Source organism: Ziziphus jujuba, chromosome 11 (genome assembly GCF_031755915.1).
Source record: "Ziziphus jujuba cultivar Dongzao chromosome 11, ASM3175591v1".
Lineage (NCBI taxonomy): Eukaryota > Viridiplantae > Streptophyta > Magnoliopsida > Rosales > Rhamnaceae > Ziziphus > Ziziphus jujuba.
Genome location: NC_083389.1, coordinates 4,513,796 through 4,531,550, shown reverse-complemented (window position 1 = coordinate 4,531,550; position 17,755 = coordinate 4,513,796). Strand labels below are relative to the sequence as shown.

Genomic DNA, 17,755 nt, shown 5'->3' with positions numbered 1-17,755 from the left:
ACTCATATTTAGGCTTATTTTGATCAAAGGACAAGGGTGTTGTTGGATTTTTATTCATTCTAGTTATTCATTGAGTAAGTGATAATCCAATAGCTCTTACTCAAGGAATTTTTGATATTAGTTTATAAAGAAAGGGTTTTATTGAATCATTGTGGTTCTAGTATGAATTTGGGGTTGTAACTGATTCATAGGGTCTTAACAAGAGAACTCCTATCAATATCAATAATAAAGAAAACAGTAGTTAAAGGCACATTACAGATAATAAAAAAAAAACTATAAAATAGGTAAAAAGAAGATTTAAAAGGTCTATAATAATCACCATAGAGACAAATGAGTCTACTTAACATTTTGACATTATAAACACAAGAAAGAACTTTCGGATTTTTATTCTTTTGTATCTTCATAAACGATTGAATCAGAGGATTATGACGTTTCTAACTTAACTTTCTATTACACAATCCGGTAGAACTAGCATTTTTGGTGTTTTTGTTTAAGCCGTACGAGATGAAATTCTCTTATACGGGTTTCGCAGGGGGGGCAGCTTGGTTTACCTATCCCAATAAAATCTATGATTGGTTCGAAGAATCTCTTAAGATTTAGGCTATTGCAGATGATATAACTAGTAAATATGTTCCTCCTCATGTTAACACTTTTTATTTTCTGGGTGAAATTACACCTACTTGTTTTTTAGTACAAGTAGCTACAGGGTTTGCTATGACTTTTCCATGTGATTCCGCCCGAGGTCGCTCAACCGATAACCCGCTGGGGTGCTGACTCTCCATTTTCACTGTCATGTTCCCCTGTCGCAGTTCCTCAAATCAGCTTCTAGATTCTTTTTAGGATGCCAAATAAGCTGAATATGAAGTCCCACACGTTTCCCATGCTTGGAAAAATAAGAAAAGGCTAATACAATAAAATACAGTAAAGACACCAAGCAATACAGCAAATTCGGCCAAATTGTTGATGCTGTCTGTACAAGCCCTTTTTGATTGCATTTGAGGCTACTTTAACTTGATTCCATGACCTCTTAGGCATATGTATTGAACCCATAAAGCATTGGAACCATTTCATACTTCCCGGACTCCAAAAATGTACCAAAACCGTCACCCGGGTCCGTATCGGCTTCCACCACTTGGATGCTTAGAATAGGCTTTGTATCTTCAAGTATGGACAAGCTCTATTGAGATTGATTACCCCCTGTATAAATACTCCCAGGTTGTCCTTAAATCTCTTAATTTGAGCTCTTGTGCCTTCTTGCCTCACCATAATAAAAGATGTTAGGTTTCCACCATCTTCTTGAATTCCATGAACTTCTCAAGCACTTGTGACTTGGTTGTTAGAAAATATACCCAACACATCCTTGAGTAGTCATCAATGAAGGTTAGGAAGTACTTACATCCTCCAATTGATGACAAACTCATCGGTCCACACACATCCAAATGGACTAGCTCAAGCTTCTCCTTAGCTCTCCATGAACCAGCTTTAGGGAATGGAAGCCATGTGGATTTCCCTAGTTGGCATACATCACATACGCTTTTCATCTCCTCAATCTTTGGCATGTCCTTCACAATGGCATTGGTGTTTTTCATGGCACCATAGCTAGAATGCCCAATCCTTTTATGCCATCGTTGAGAAATGGGCTCCACTTTGGTTTTTAAGGCTTGTTCATTCTTAACTAGGTTCAATCTATAGCCTTTGTCCTTCAATGGTATCCTAAACAGCTCATTACCACAAGCATCATATATAATACATCCATCTTTTGCAAAATTTAAAGCAAAGCCTCTTTTTACCAATTGTGCTACACTAAGCAAGTTTTCACACAAACTAGGAACATATAGCACATCTTTTATAATTTTGGTACCTTCCCTGGTGTTCAAGCACACATCTCCTTTGCCTTCTACTTCCATGAACCGGCCATCACCAATCTTCACTTTGGTTTTGTAGATTCGGTCAACCTCCATAAAACCATCCATTTGGAAACTCATGTGGTGTAAGCAACCACTATCCACAAGCCAACCAAGACCACTACTTGTGGCCACAAATAGGTTATCGGCTTCTTCATTAACCACATTGGCTTGTTGTCTCCTTTGCTTGCATACTTTGGCAATGTGGCTTTTTCCTCCACATCTTTCACAAGATGCATCCGGCCTCCAAAAACACTTGGATGGTGGATGTCCAAGCTTCTTGCAATGAGGGCAAGGTGGATGCCCTCCTCGGTTTTGATGGCTTTGTTGTTGTTGTTTGTGTTGTTGTTGGTTGCAAAACCGGTTTGGTTGGTGTTGTTGCTCTTCCTTCCTTTATTCTTCTTTTTGTTGCCGTGGCCACCATAGAATGCACTCTCTATGGTCTCCTCCTTTCTAATGGCTCTCCTTTGTTCGGTTGCTTGAAGAGCATTGATCAGCTCACTCAAGGTTATTTCACTAAGATTTCTTGATTCTTCAAAGGAGGAAATCTTAGCTTCAAACCTTTCGGGTAAGCTCACCAATACTTTCTCTACTACCCTTTGATCGGTCAATTGCTCACCAAGGACCCGAATTCGATTTACTACTTTGAGCATCCTTTCCGTGAAATCCTTGACAAGCTCATCCTCCTTCATCTTCAAGGTCTCAAACTCTCTTCTTAGGTTTAAGACTTGCATTTGCCGAGTTCTAGTATTTCCATGGAACTCCTCTTGAAGCTTTATCCAAACCTCTCTAGCACTTGTGCATGCCATTATCCTTGTAAAAATGGAATCACTCATGGAGGAGTGCAAGGCAGTGAAGGCCTTGAACCCCTTGGGAACTTCGGCCTCGTGTGCATTTCTTTGTGCTTGGGTTGCATTAGCTCTCAACTCTTCCACTACATAACCTTCTTCTATGACTTCCCATAAACCAAAGGCTTGAAGGTAGGCTTTCTTTTTTATAGTCCAAATGGAATAGTTTTGGACTTCAAACTAAGGTGGTGTTGGGGTTGCAAAGGATTGTGAGGCCATTTGAAAAAATGGTTTTTGAAAAGTTTTGAAAAATGGACACAAGAACAAGCTCTCGGGTGGTTGTGTTTTGGTGAGTTTCAACTAGTCTTTTTGGGAGGTTTTGGTTTCGATTGGAAGGCTTTAGGTAGGGGATCCTCTCACAAATAAAATGGTCTAGGTTGAAAGCTCACAAGGTCCAAAGAAAATACACTATGCTCTGGTACCATGATGGAATTTGGTGTAGGTTTATGTTGTTGTATCCTAGAGCACAATCATTCAAGGTGTTAGTCAAGAATGATTGTTGTTAGTTCTTGGTTCTTGATTTTGTTTTTTTTTTGGGTTTGTTAAGGTTTTGTTTCTAGTTTTAATGGAGGTTTAGGGTTCTTGAGAAGGTTGTTAGCTTTTGGGAAGAAGAAGAAACCAAAATGTAGTAGTTGAGAGAGAGAGAGCCAAAAATGTTGTTTTTCAAAACCTATTTTTTGAATATTTTCTTTCTCAACGTTTTTCATTACTATTTTCATACTTTTAAATACATCAAAAATTCCATAAGGCATGCTTCCATATTGAGCAATAAATACAAAAGCATTAAAAGTAACCAACCAAGCCAAACTACCTCAACCAACTCTAATCAATGTGCTGGGCATGCAAGAAACCTTCTTTAATGGGTAGTTCAACTTTTCTAAGGCATTTGAATTTGAAAACCAGCTCCATTTGACTTGAAAATTGGAGGGAAGCCTTTTGAATATTAAACTACTTTCTAGCCAAAAACCATATAAAACAAAGTCCATTTACCCATTCAAAAGTAATCAAACCCGAGGCAGTTTGGCCTAGTTTTCTGGGCAACAAAACTGCACAAGGGTCAGATTGTTTTGGGCTTAACTCAGCCTTACCAGCTCCAAATTAGGCCATTCTTTTTTATGCTGCTTCCTATTCATATCTAGTGTATCGTATCCAAAATTGAGATCCAAATCCCAAACCTACGTCAAACGGCATCCAAGGAAGTAGACCTATGTTGCTGGAAATACAATTCCAGCAACTAGACAAAAAAGGCCTTAAGCTAGATAATGAGCTTAGGGCATTACAAAAAGGATATTGTTCTTAAACATTACAAGAAAAAATAAAATGCATAAACATAAATAATATTGGGTCTTTGATGTTGCAAAACAAAGAGTGCAAGTGTAACCGAACTACCTTGCACATTGTGGCAAGATCACCACATTTCAACAAATAGGTGACGGAAGGCCTATTGATAAGTCAAACTAAAACACTCATTTACTAATGGTGTTTTAGGTGTTCAAAATAACAAAGAGAATTCAATCTCATAAATAATTTTCTCTATAAAATTCAAGCTTGATTTCTTATTGAAAATAAGCCTTTAAATAGGCTTTAAATGAATAAAATAAAACCCTGAAAGGATTAGGAAATTTCGGCCAACGTAAAATCAAATTAGGAAATTGCCTAATTTCACATCCTTTTCTAATCTAATTTGGAATAATTAATTCCCTTATTTTGAAGTAGGAATTAATTAATTTACAATAAAAATAATAAAATAATAACTTTCCAAAACTTATTTGTCCAGCAAATTAGAAAACGAGTTGACTAGTTTGACAACTAAGCTGACTTATGTCTGATGTCCGAGCTAACGTATGTCTGCCTGATGTCCGAGCTAACTTATGTCTGTCTGAGCTACCTTATGTCTGCTTGATGTCCGACCTAACTTATGTCTACCTGGTGTCCGAACTAAGTTATGTCTAATCTCCAAAGTTTGAAATTCGAGGTCAGATGTTCGATGTATGGGTGTCTGATATAAAATGTCCGATGTATGGTTATCCAATATAAAATGTCTGATGTATGGGTGTCCAATGTAAAATGTCCAATGAATCAGCCTCCACCACTTAGATGCTTAAAATAGGTCTTTTATCTTCAAGTATGGACAAGCCATTTTGAGAATGAATTACTTCCTAGATAAAGACAATAAAGTTGTCCTTAAACCTCTTAGCTTGAGCCCTAGTGATCGGTCCGATCTTCATCCGTATCGGATCAGTACCTCAGCAAGTTATCAGTTGTTCGAGCTCAGGCGAATTCACAGCACGTCCTCCTCCTTCTAGAACAAGGGGCGCTTCTGGTCCTGTCGGTGCTTGTAACAATTTTGTCTTCTCCATATTACTATATCTCTAGAGTCAATAATTTTATATGAGGAACTACTGCAATCAATCTCTTGCTGTCGTTACTCTTCAATTTTCTGTTGAGGTCTATCCTGTAGAGGTGTTCAAATTGGATCAATGATCGATTTCTAGGTTTCGTCGTAAACTTAATTGGTTATTTCCAATTACGTAAATCAATAGTTCAAGCCGCACTCAAAGGTATAGCATTTTCTAGTTTTTGTAGGAACTTCTATACCAGAAACAATGGTATCCTTAATTATAGCCCCTCTGGGATGTAGAATATATCTTTTCTCACAATCCTTATAGTGTATAAGACAACTGTATGCCACCATTGAGCTTGGAACCCTAAGCAAACTGCCGGTGATAAGCCGAAGGAAGATGAGGATGATATCAAGTCATCATGCCCCTTATGCCCTAAGCGATATAGGTGCTACAATGGCTGGGACAAAGGGTCGTGATCCTCAGTTTAGATTATAGGTTGCATACGGCGGTGAATTCATTCTCAGGCCTTGTACACACCGCCCGTCATACTATGGGAGCTAGCCAAGCTCGACATCATTACCTTAACTGCAAGGAGGGAGATGCCGAAGGCAGGACTAGTCACTGGAGTGAAGTCATAACAAGATAGCCATACTAGAAGGTGTGATTGGATCACCTCCTTTTGAGGAAGAGCTAATGCTTGTTGGATATTTTGGTTTGACACTACTGCACACCCAAAAAGAAGCAAGCTACATCTGAGTGAAACTTGGCGATGGAAGTCTTCTTTCGTTACTCAACAACGAAGTAAGACATGAGCTTATTATCCTAGGTCGGAACAAGTTGATAGGATCCCCTTTTTTAGGTCCCCATTACCTTCCTGTGTGGCGACATGGGGCGTAAAAAGGGAAAGAAAAGGATGGGGTTCCTCTCACTTTTAGCATAGTGGGCCCCCAGCCGGAGGCCCACATGATGGGCTAATAGCTCAGTGGTAGAGCGTGCCCATGATAATCGCATCGTTGTGCTTGGGCTGTTAGGGCCCTCAGCCACATGGATTGTTTAATGTGCTTATCAGCGCCTACCCCGAAGATGTGGATCATCCAAGGCATATTAGCATGGTGTACTTCTCCTGTTCGAATTGGTGTTCGAAATCGAACTTCTCCTCAGGAGGATAGATGGGGCGATTCAGGTGAGATCCAATGTAGATCCAACTTTCTATTCACTTGTGGGATCCCGGCGGTCTAGGAGGGACCACCACGGCTCCTCTTTTCTCGAGAATCCATGCATCCCTTATCAGTATATGGACAACTATCTCTCGAGCATTGGTTTAGGTTCGGTCTCCATGGGAAAATAAAATGGAGCACCTAACAATGTATCTTCACAAGCCAAGAACTACGAGATCGCCCCTTTCATTATGGGGTCACGGAGGAATCGTACCATTCGAGTATTTTTTTTCATGCTTTTCCCGGAAGTTTGGAGAAAGTTGCAATCAATAGGATCCTGCAAATCCTCCTTTCCTGAAAGGAAGAATGTGAAATTTTTTTTTCCTTTCTGCAGGGACTAGTAGATTGGATCTAGCCGTAAGAAGAAGATTTTGTTGATAAACAACTCACTTCTTGGTCTTCGACCCCCTCCATCACTACGAACGCCCCCGATCAGTGCAATGGGATGTGTCTATTTATCTATCTCTTGACTCAAATGGGAGTAGGTTTGAAAAGGATATTAGAGTGTCTAGGGTTGGGTCAGGAGGGTTTCTTAATGCCTTCTTTTTTCTTCTCATAAGAGTTATTTCACAAAGACTTGCTACGGTAAGGAAGAAGGGAGGAGCAAGCACACCTGAAAAGCATAGTACAATGGAGAGTTGTATGAATCGCTCCTAAAAAAGAATCTACTGATTCTCACCCAATTGGTTGGACCGTATGTGCGATGATTTACTTCACGGGCAAGGTTTCTGGTCCAAGTCCAGGATGGCCCAGCTGCTGATGAGGGCATGACCAGGAGCGCCCCAATATGGAGTCTAGAGCCAGTTCAAATCTCTATGGGACCAATAACCAGGGCAAGAGCAAAGAGGTTTAAAGAAACACTAAATAATTTAATCTAGGAGGTGTTCACATCCCAAGGAAGCAAGTTCATTATATGATTGGAACGGTGGATGCCAACATGAAAGCGAGCCTAACTCATGGAATCCAACAATATGGTGATGTGGTATGTTTTGATGACATGGATGGTGGCATGGCATCATATGGTGACATGGCACTTTTGCTACATGGAGGGTGATATACGCCTACATGGCATTCAACTAAGCTTGGCTGAATTTTATAATTAGGAAACATTACCTTTTATTTATGTCTTGATTGGATTTTGGCATGTTGCCTATTTACTTTCCTAATTTAGTTTTATTAAGTTTTTAATTTACTTTTCTAATTGTATTAGAGTTGAATTGGTAAAGAATTAAAGGCCATTCAAATTAGGAAACTAGAACCCACATTAGGTTTCCTAAACCTAACCAAGTTGGGTTTCCTAAACCTAACCAAATTAGGTTTCCTAAACCTAACTTTCGGCCACCGTTACTTTTAGCAAATTTTGGAAAGCTTTGTAATTGTTTTTTGCCTATTTAAAGGCACATAAGTCATGAATAAAAATCAGATTACAATTTTGATTCAAAGTGAGAGTGATTCTCTTGGTTCTCTAAGAACTATATCGAACTTTTTTCAATCTTTTTTTGTAGAGCTCAAATTTTATTTATCAATAGGTTATTCCACACCCTATTGTGGCGTTTTCACCATACCAATGTTCTTACCTTAATATAGATAACAGGTCAAGGTTTTCCATTGATAACTTGTAATTAGACGGTCTAAATCAATCTTGCTACGGGTTTAGGAGCAGGTCATCATAGGTTTCTATCGTTTGGAATCATCAATCCAAATGCCGCAACCACGACCTCCACAAAGGTTTGCTCGTGGACATGGTAGAGGAAGAAATACTCCAAGAAGGGAAGATTGGGAATGAGTGGGAGATAACTATGTGGAAGAAAAGGAAGACACTGGTTCGGGAACCAATCAACTTCGTGGGAGGGAGAGGTTAGACCGAGGCAATGACTATGGAGGAATTAAGATGAAAATACCATCATTCCAAGGTAATAGTGATCCATAAGCATTTCTCAAGTGGGAGAAGAGGATTGAGATGGTATTTGATTGTCAGAACTACTCCGAGCCTAAAAAGGTTAAACTAGCTGCTGTTGAATTCACGGACCATGCTATTGGACGGTGGGATAAAGAGACACTTTCTAGGAGGCGAGCGGGTCAAGGACCTATAGATACATGGAAGGAGATGAAGGCTTTGATGAAGCGTTTTGTACCTAGCCATTACTATAGAAGAATTTTTCAGAAACTACAAAGCTTGTCTCAAGGAAATAGGAGTGTGGAGGACTATTATAAGGAGATGGAAATCCTTATGATGAGAGCTAATGTTTAGGAGGATAGGGAGTCTACTATGTCACGTTTCTTGGCTGGTTTGAATAGGGAAATAGCAAATCAAATGGACTTGCATCATTATGTGGAGATTGAGAAGATGTTGCACATGGCCATCAAAGTAGAGCAACAACTTAAGAGGAGGGGTACCACAAGACCTAGTATTGCTCAAAACACTTGGAAAGCAAGCCCATCCATATGGAAACCCAATTAGCCTAAGTTTGAAGATAAAGCCACCACATGGCCTAAATCTGAAGTTAAGGCCGAACCATCCTCATCCAAGCAAGTAAGTAAATTCGATTAATCTTTAACTAGAAATCGAGATATCATGTGCTTTAAATGTCAAGGCAGGGGTCATATTGCAAGTCAATGTCCTAATAAGAGGGTCATGGTGATTTGGAAAAATGGAGAAATTGAATAATGAATCCATGCTGCCATTGGAAGGTGTTGGTGATGAAGATGAAGATGATTACAAGTATCCAATTTATGGGGACTTATCATTGGTTGCTAGGAGAGCTTTAATTGTGTATAAAGATGAGAAGGAAGTACAATGGGAGAACATCTTCCATACTAGGTGCAAAGTCAAGGATAAGGTATGTAGCATGATTATTGATGGTGGGAGTCGTACTAATGTTGCTAGTGTTACTATGGTTGAAAAACTAGGTTTACTAACTATGAAGCTTCCAGAATCATATAAGCTACAATGGCTTAATGATTGTGGAGAGTTAAAGGTGAATAGGCAAGTGAAGATTGCATTCTCTATTGGTGGTTATGAAGATGAGGTTATTTGTGATGTGGTACCCATGCAAGCTGGTGATTTGCTTTTGGGACATCCGTGACAATTTTATAGAGATGCTAATAATCATGGTCGTACTAATAAGATTGTCTTCAACTTCAAGGGTAAATGAGTGGCGCTTATGCCAATGACTCCTAAACAGGCTTTTGATGATCAATTGGCTTTACAAAAGAGGAGAGAAGCTGAACAACAACGAAATCAAATTGTATCTAACCACCAAGAGAAGAAAAAGAGTGGTGAGGATGAGAGTGTGAGTGAAAAAGAAAAGAAAAATAGTGGAAAGAAAAAAGAGAGTTTTTATGCAAAACAGAGTGAGATGAAGAAGTTTTTTTTTGTTGTAGAAAGCCTATGATTGTAATGACGTACAAAGAAGCATATATGAATCATTTAACTAACCCTAATGAATCTATTTTGCCTAGTTCCATTATTTTTTACAGGAGTTCGACGATGTCTTCCCCGAGGAGATTCCAACTGAGTTAGCACCGATTAGGGGGATCGAACATCAAATTGATTTTGTTCCAGGATCAACAATTCCAAACCGGCCGGCTTATAGGAGTAATCCAGAGGAGACAAAGGAACTTCAAAGGCAGATAAGTGAATTGCTTGAAAAGGGATATGTTAGAGAAAGCATGAGTCCATGTGTTGTACCTGTGTTATTAGTCCCTAAGAAAGATGGAACATGGAGAATCTATGTAGATTGTAGGGCTATTTACAATATAACTGTCAAATATCATCGCCATATTCCTAGGTTAGATGATATGCTAGATGAATTGTATGGTGCATGCATGTTTTCAAAAATTGACCTTAAGAATGGTTATCATCAAATTCGTATGAAGGAAGGTGATGAATGGAAAATAACATTTAAAACAAAGCATGGTTTGTATGACTGGTTGGTTATGCCATTTGGGTTAACTAATGCCCCTCGTACTTTTATGAGACTTATGAATCATGTTTTGCATTCTTACATTGGAAAGTTTATGGTTGTGTACTTTGATGATATCCTTGTATATAGTAGGAGTCTAGTAGAGCATATAGGGCATCTTAGGTTAGTATTAGATGTTCTTAGGAAAGAAAGACTTTATGCCAATCTTAAAAAGTGTGATTTTTGTAAATCTGAGCTTGTGTTTCTAGGTTTTGTGATTAGTGCTATAGGTATCAAAGTTGATCAAGAGAAGGTGAAAGCCATTCAAGAGTGGTCCACGCCAACTGGCATCACCCAAGTTAGAAGCTTCCATGGTTTGGCTAGTTTATGTTAAAGGTTTGTTAAATATTTTAGTACTATTGCTGCACCTTTGACAGAGGTTATTAAGAAGAGTGTTGGTTTTCAATGGCGAGAAGCTCAAGAAAGGTCTTTTAATTTATTAAAAGAAAAACTAACAAATCTCCTTTATTGGTATTGCCTAATATTTCCAAAACTAATAAATGCTCCTTTAAGTGGGGCCGCCTTAAACTATCCAACTGATGACAATGAGCTATATGCATTTGTTAGAGCATTGGAGACATGGCATCACTACTTATGGCCTAAAGAGTTTGTGATTCACATAGGTCATGAGTCCTTGAAGCATATAAAAGGACAAGGAAAGCTCATTAGGCACCACGGAAAGTGGATGGAATTCCTTAAGATGTTTTTCTATGTGATTCACTACGAGCAAGGTAAAGAAAATATTGCAGCTGATGCATTATCCTGCACGTATGTATTACTTTCTACTTTGGATGCTAAATTACTTGGTTTTGAATAAATTAAAGAATTATATGCTTTAGATCATGATTTTGGTGAAATTGACAAACTTTATGAAAAGCACGATGAGAGCAAGTTTTATAGATTTGAGGGATTCTTGTTTAGGGAAAATAAACTTTAAGCCAATTTGTTCTTTTCGTGATCTACTTGTTTGACAATCTCATGGTGGGGGCTTAATGGGACACTTTGGAATAGCTAAAACCTTAGCTGTTCTACAAGAACATTTTTATTGGCCACATATGAAAAGAGATGTATAGAGAATTTATGATAGATGCATTAAATGTAAGCAATCTAAATCACGGCTGCAACCACATGGGTTGTACATGCCACTTCCTATACCGAACCACCCTTAGGTAGACATTTCTATGGACTTTGTTTTAAGATAGCCTAGAACAAGGAAAGGCAGGGATTCAATTTTTATGGTTGTGAATAGGTTTTCTAAAATGGCACATTTTATTACATGTCATAAAACTGATGATGAATCTCATTTTGCTGATTTCTTCTTTAATGAAATTGTTAGGTTGCATGGAATGCCTAGAATAATAGCATCTGATAGAGATGCAAAATTCTTAAGTTACTTTTGGAAAATATTATGGGCTAAGTTGGGTACTAAATTGTTATTTTCTACTACTTATCATCCACAAACTGATGGACAAACAGAGGTAGTAAATAGAACCTTGTCTACTTTGTTGCTTGCATTGATAAGTAAGAATATCAAAACTTGGAAAGAATGTTTACCTCTTGTTGAATTTGCTTGCAATAAATCTTTACATTCAGCCACTAAATTTTCACCTTTTGAAATTGTATATGGTTTTAATCCTTTACCTCCATTGGATTTAACACCTTTACCTTTGAGTGAGCTTGGTAATTTAGATGGGAAAAAGAAAGCTTATTTTCTTAGGTAACTACATGAAAAGGTAAAGCTAACATTGAGAGGAGAACCGAACAATACATGAAGCAAGCAAACAAAGGGCACCAACGAGTTGTTTTTGAGCCTGGAGATTAGGATTGGTTGCATTTGAGAAAGGAAAGATTTCCCGCACAAAGAAAGTCTAAACTCATGCCACGTGGAGATGGTCCATTCCAAATATTCGAGAGACTTAATGACAATGCCGACAAATTAGATCTTTTAGGTGAGTATAATGTAAGTGGTACTTTTAATGTCATTGATTTATGTCCTTTTTATGCAGATGATGATTTGAGGACAAATCCTTTTCAAGAGGAGGGGAATGATGAGGGCATGACTAGGAGCACCCTAAGATGGAGTCCAGAGCCATTTCAAATTTCTATTGGACCAATAACCAGGACAAGAGCAAAAAGGTTTAAAAAAGCACTAAATGGTTTAATCCAGGAGGTGTTCACATCCCACGGAAGCAGGTTCATTACTGAAAATGAACCAAAATTGGTCCATATGATTAGAACGGTGGATGCCAACATGAAAGCAAGCCTAACACATGGAATCCAACAGTATAGTGATGTGGCACATTTTGATGACATGGATGGTGATGTAGCATCATATGGTGACATGGCACTTTTGCTACGTGGAGGGTGATATATGCCTACGTGGCATTCAACTAAGCTTGGCCGAATTTTATAATTAGGAAACGTTACCTTTTTATTTATGTCTTGATTGGATTTTAGCATGTTGCCTATTTACTTTCCTAATTTAGTTTTATTAGGTTTTTAATTTACTTTCCTAATTTTATTAAAGTTGAATTGGTCAAAAAATTAAAGGTCATTCAAATTAGAAAACTAGAAGCCACATTAGGTTTCCTAAATCTAACCAAGTTAGATTTCCAAAACCTAACCAAATTTGGTTTCCTAAACCTAAATTTCAGCCACCTTTACTTTTATCAAATTTCGGAAAGCTTTGTAATTTTTTTGACCTATTTAAAGGCACATAAGTCATGGATAAAAATCAGATTATAATTTTGATTCAAAATGAAAGTGATTCTCTTGGTTCTTTAAGAACTATATCGAACCTTTTTCAAGCTTTGCTTGTGGAGCTCAAATTTAACTGATCAATAGGTTATTCTGAACCCTATTGTGGCGTATTCACCATACCAAGGTTCTTATGTCAATATAGGTAATGGGCTAAGGTCTTCCATTGATAACTTGTACTTAAACTGTCTAACTCCTTCATGCATGATCCACTGGGCTTAGAGGGTTATAGCTCAGTTAGTAGAGCTTCACTCTTACAATTTGGTCGTTGTGATTACAGGTTGGATGTCTAATTATCCAGGCGATAGTGATAGTATCGTATACCAGAACCGGTGTCTCACTTTTTCTAACTAATGGGGAAGAGGATCGAAGCATGCCACTAAAAGACTCTACAGAGACAAAGATGGGCTGTCAAGAACGTAGAAGAGGTAAGATGGGCAGTAGGTCAGATTTAGTATGGATTGTACATAGATGAAAGTTGGAGTCGGTGGCTTTCCTAAGGTTTCGTCATCTGGGATCCTTGGGGAAGAGGATCAAGTTGGCCCTTGCAAACAGCTTTATGGATTATCTCCCTTCAACTCTTTAAGCGAAATGTGGCAAAAAGAAGGAAAATCCATGGACCGACCCCATTGTCTCCACCCCGTAGGAACTACGAGATCACCCCAAGGATGCCTTCAGCATCCAAGGGTCGCGAACCGACCATAGAAACATGTTTAGTAAGTGGAATGCATTAGCTGTCCGCTTTCAGGTTGGGCAGGAAGGGTCATAGAAGGGCAATCACTAATTATTAAAACTAGTATTCTTAAGATCAAAAATTCAGGTGGAAAATGGGGGAAAGCTCTCTGTTCTTGGTTCTCCTATAGCTAGATCTGATACGAACCTAGGACGACCTGCTCCTAAACCCGTATTATATTAGCTCGAATCTTTAATTAAGTTCAAGTTCTAATGGAATGGACCTCAACCCCTAACCAACCTGTGGTTAGAAACCTTGGTATAATGTAGACGCCACAATAGGGGATGGAAAACCTATTGATAAGTCAAGCTAAAACAACCAATTCTCTAATGGGGTTTTAGGTGTTCTCAAAGAGCAAAGAGATAATTAATCTCACAAGAATTCACTTAATCAAATCAAAGTTGTATTCTTATTAAAAAAAATAAGCCTTTAAATAGGCTACAAAGCCACGAAATAAAACCCTAAAAACGAAGGGAAAACTAGCTATACAAAGTAGTTTCCTATGGTGGCCGAAATTCTCACTCCTTTCCTAATCTAATTTGGATTAATTAATTTCTTTATTTTGAATTAGTAATTAATTAATTTACAATGAAAATAATAAAATAATAACTTTCCTAAACTTATTCTTCCAAAAAAAAAATAAATAAAAACTAAAAAGTAATGGTAGTTTCCTAAAACAAAAAGTAAAAACAAATTAGGAAACTAAAAAATGCTAGCCTTTTGATCAAGTTGACTTTGATTAATCTTTGACATCTTTGAGCTCCAAATCAGCTTCTAGATGCTTTGTAGGATGCCAAATAAGTTGAATATGAAGTCCGCTAGCCTTTTGATCAAGTTGACTTTGATTAATCTTTGACCTCTTTGAGCTCCAAATCAGCTTCTAGATGCTTTGTAGGATGCCAAATAAGCTGAATATGAAGTCCCACACGTTGCCCATGCTTGGAAAAATAAGAAAAGGCTAATACAGTAAAATACAGTAAAGCCAGCAAGCAATACAGCAAATTCGGCCAAATTGTTGATGCTGTCCGTACGAGCCCTTTTTTACTGCATTTGAGGCTGCTTTAACTTGATTCCATGACCTCTTAGGCATATGTATTGAACCCATAAAGCATTGGAACCATTTCATACTTCTCGGACTCCAAAAATGTACCAAAACCGTCACCCGGGTCCGTATCGGCTTCCACCACTTGGATGGTTAGAATTGGCTTTGTATCTTCAAGTATGGACAAGCTCTGTTGAGATTGATTACCCCCTGTATAAATACTCCCAGGTTGTCCTTAAATCTCTTAATTTGAGCTCTTGTGATTGGCCTAGTCTTCATCCGTGTCGAGTCAGCACCTCAGCGGGTTATCGGTTGAGCGGCCTCGGGCGGAATCACATCATTCCCCTCCTCTTGAAAAGGATTTGTCCTCAAATCAAGATCATCACCTGCAACAAAAGGAGTTAAATCAGCAACATTAAATGCAGCACTCATGTTATACTCACCCGGTAAATCAAGCTTGTAGGCATTCTTGTTATTCGGCTCCAAAACTTGAAAAAGTCCATCCATAGGCGGCATGAGCTTTGACTTTCTTTGTTTAGGAAACCTTTCCTTTCGTAAGTGCAACCAAACAAATTCTCCTGGGTCAAAAACTATTACAACAAAATCTAGAAATACATGCTCATTATGGTAAAAATTACACTTTTTAAAGTTAGCAAACAATATTTCCCAAATTTTCAAATTGCCACTAAGTAAAGCTCTCAACAATGCAAATAGAGTTCTATGCAATAAAGACATCTTTAAATAAGTATCTTTAAATTCATGGTCAGCAATGATTTCTTATTCATAATTACTTTATTAACATCACCAAAGCTAAGATAAAAATTTATATTCTTCCTTTCTTGTCTTCCTTTTCTTTTCTCACTCAATGCCATCTCACCTTCCTCACTCTCGGCTTTTGCACCAAATTTTTCACTCTTGGTTTTATTAAAATCTTTCCACACAACCTGAGTATTAGAAAACTTACCTTGGATAGCAAGCTCACCTTTTCCCTCTTGATTTGATGGTAGTCCACTTGGAATTTCATTTGGGAAGACATCTCCAAATTCCTTCAAAAGAGAAATCATTGAACTTGGCAATTCAAGTTCTTCAAAGTTAGTTTGATCATTAAAATAACTTTCTTTATAAATCATGAACAGCAAAGGTTTCTTACACTCAATAACCTTATTAATATCCCCTAAACTCAAATAAAAGTTGCTACTTGACCTTTCTTTTCTTTCTTTTTCTTTTTCCCCCTTGGATTGGCGCAAACCTTCGGATTTCCCTTCCTTCTCCAAGCTCTCGGGTTTGCCACTCTCTTTCCCCTCTCTTTTGATTTTTCCTTGATCTTTCCACTCAATATGAGTCTTAGAAACCTTACCTTGATCAAAAACCTCATTCTTACCTTCTTGAAAGGATGGTGAAGCCGTTGGTGCCATACTTGCTTTTTCCTTAAGCTTTTCGGCTTCTCTCCTTTGTTGCATTTGTAATTGGTCTTTGTAAACCTCTTTAGGAGATAATGGTTCCAGCTTGACCTTCTTCCCTTTAAACCTAAAAACAATACTATTTTCTCGACCAAAATGAGTGGCATCTTTATCAAATTGCCATGGCCTACCTGACAGTATATGTCCAGCAATCATGGGTACAATATCACATAAAACTACATCCTCATATCTACCTATATTAAATTTTACTTTGGCTTGTTTATTCACTTTTATTTCACCACCATCATTAAGCCATTGTAATCTATAAGGTTCTGGATATTTAATAGTTATTAAGCCTAATTTATCAACTACAAAGTTACTAATTACATTTGTACAACTTCCACTATCAATAATCATACCACAAATCCTACCTTGAATTTCACATCGGGTGTGGAAGATGTTCTCTCTTTGAATTTCATCCTCATCTTTGTATGCAGCAAGTACTCTCCTAGAAAGCAAGTTTAATTCAGCATTGGATGCTTGCAAGGTTTCGGGTTCATCCTCAAAATCCTCCTCCTCTTGCTTGGCTTCATCCTCACTTTCTTCACTTTCCGATTCTAGCTCGTCATTGCCATTTAACACCATGATTCTTCTATTCGGGCATTGGCTATCAATGTGTCCTCCTCCCTGGCACTTAAAACACACAAAATCATGAGTTCTACAAGGTTCAGGATCTAATTTTACCTCATTCTTTGGTGCTTGGACAGATTTGATTCTAGTCTCCTTCCTTGGCTAGTTTGAACTTTCTTCTTTGACTTTCAGCTTTGGCCCACTCTCATAGATGGGATTGTTCCTCCAGCCACTTAAATTGGACCTTCCATTTTTGGAAACACCTCCAAACCATGATCTTACACCCTTCCTCTTGAATTGATGCTCTAATTTAATATTCACATGCAACATCTCTGCCAATTCCACATATTGTTACAATTCTAGTTGATTGGCTATTTCACAGTTCAAACCACCAAGAAACCTTTCCATGGTTGCTTCCCTATCTTCATTCAAGTTCAGTCTCATCATAAGCATCTCCATCTCCTTGGTATAATCCTCCATGGATCCATGTTCTTGAGATAAAGATTGAAGTCTTTGATGCAGCAACCTATGATAGTGTGATGGTACGAATCGCTTCTGCATGGCTCCTTTCATTTGTCGCCATGTAGTAATCAAGTCATCACCAACTCTCTTTCAGTTGTTTTGTTCATTGGTCCACCATTGGAGTGCATAATGGCCAAACTACATTGCTGCCAATTTCGCCTTCTTAGCCTTTGAATAATTATGGCGGTCAAATATCATCTCCATCTTTTCTTCCCACACTAAATATGCTTCGGGGTCACTTTTTCCCATGAATGGTGGGATGTTGATCTTGATATTGCTAAGATTGTCATCTGTTTCTTGCCTCCTATATCTTCCATGGCCAGCTCTATCTTGGACAGCAAAAGTTGCATCCATACCTTCCTCAAAGTCTCCACCGAATGGCTCCTCATCAA

At 38.2% G+C, this 17,755-nt stretch overlaps 1 pseudogene; it reads left to right on the top strand.

The window, feature by feature from the left end:
* The first annotated feature begins 8,056 nt into the window (after positions 1-8,056).
* The window catches only part of LOC107431570 (uncharacterized), a 73,898-nt pseudogene continuing 64,199 nt past the window's right edge, over positions 8,057-17,755 (top strand).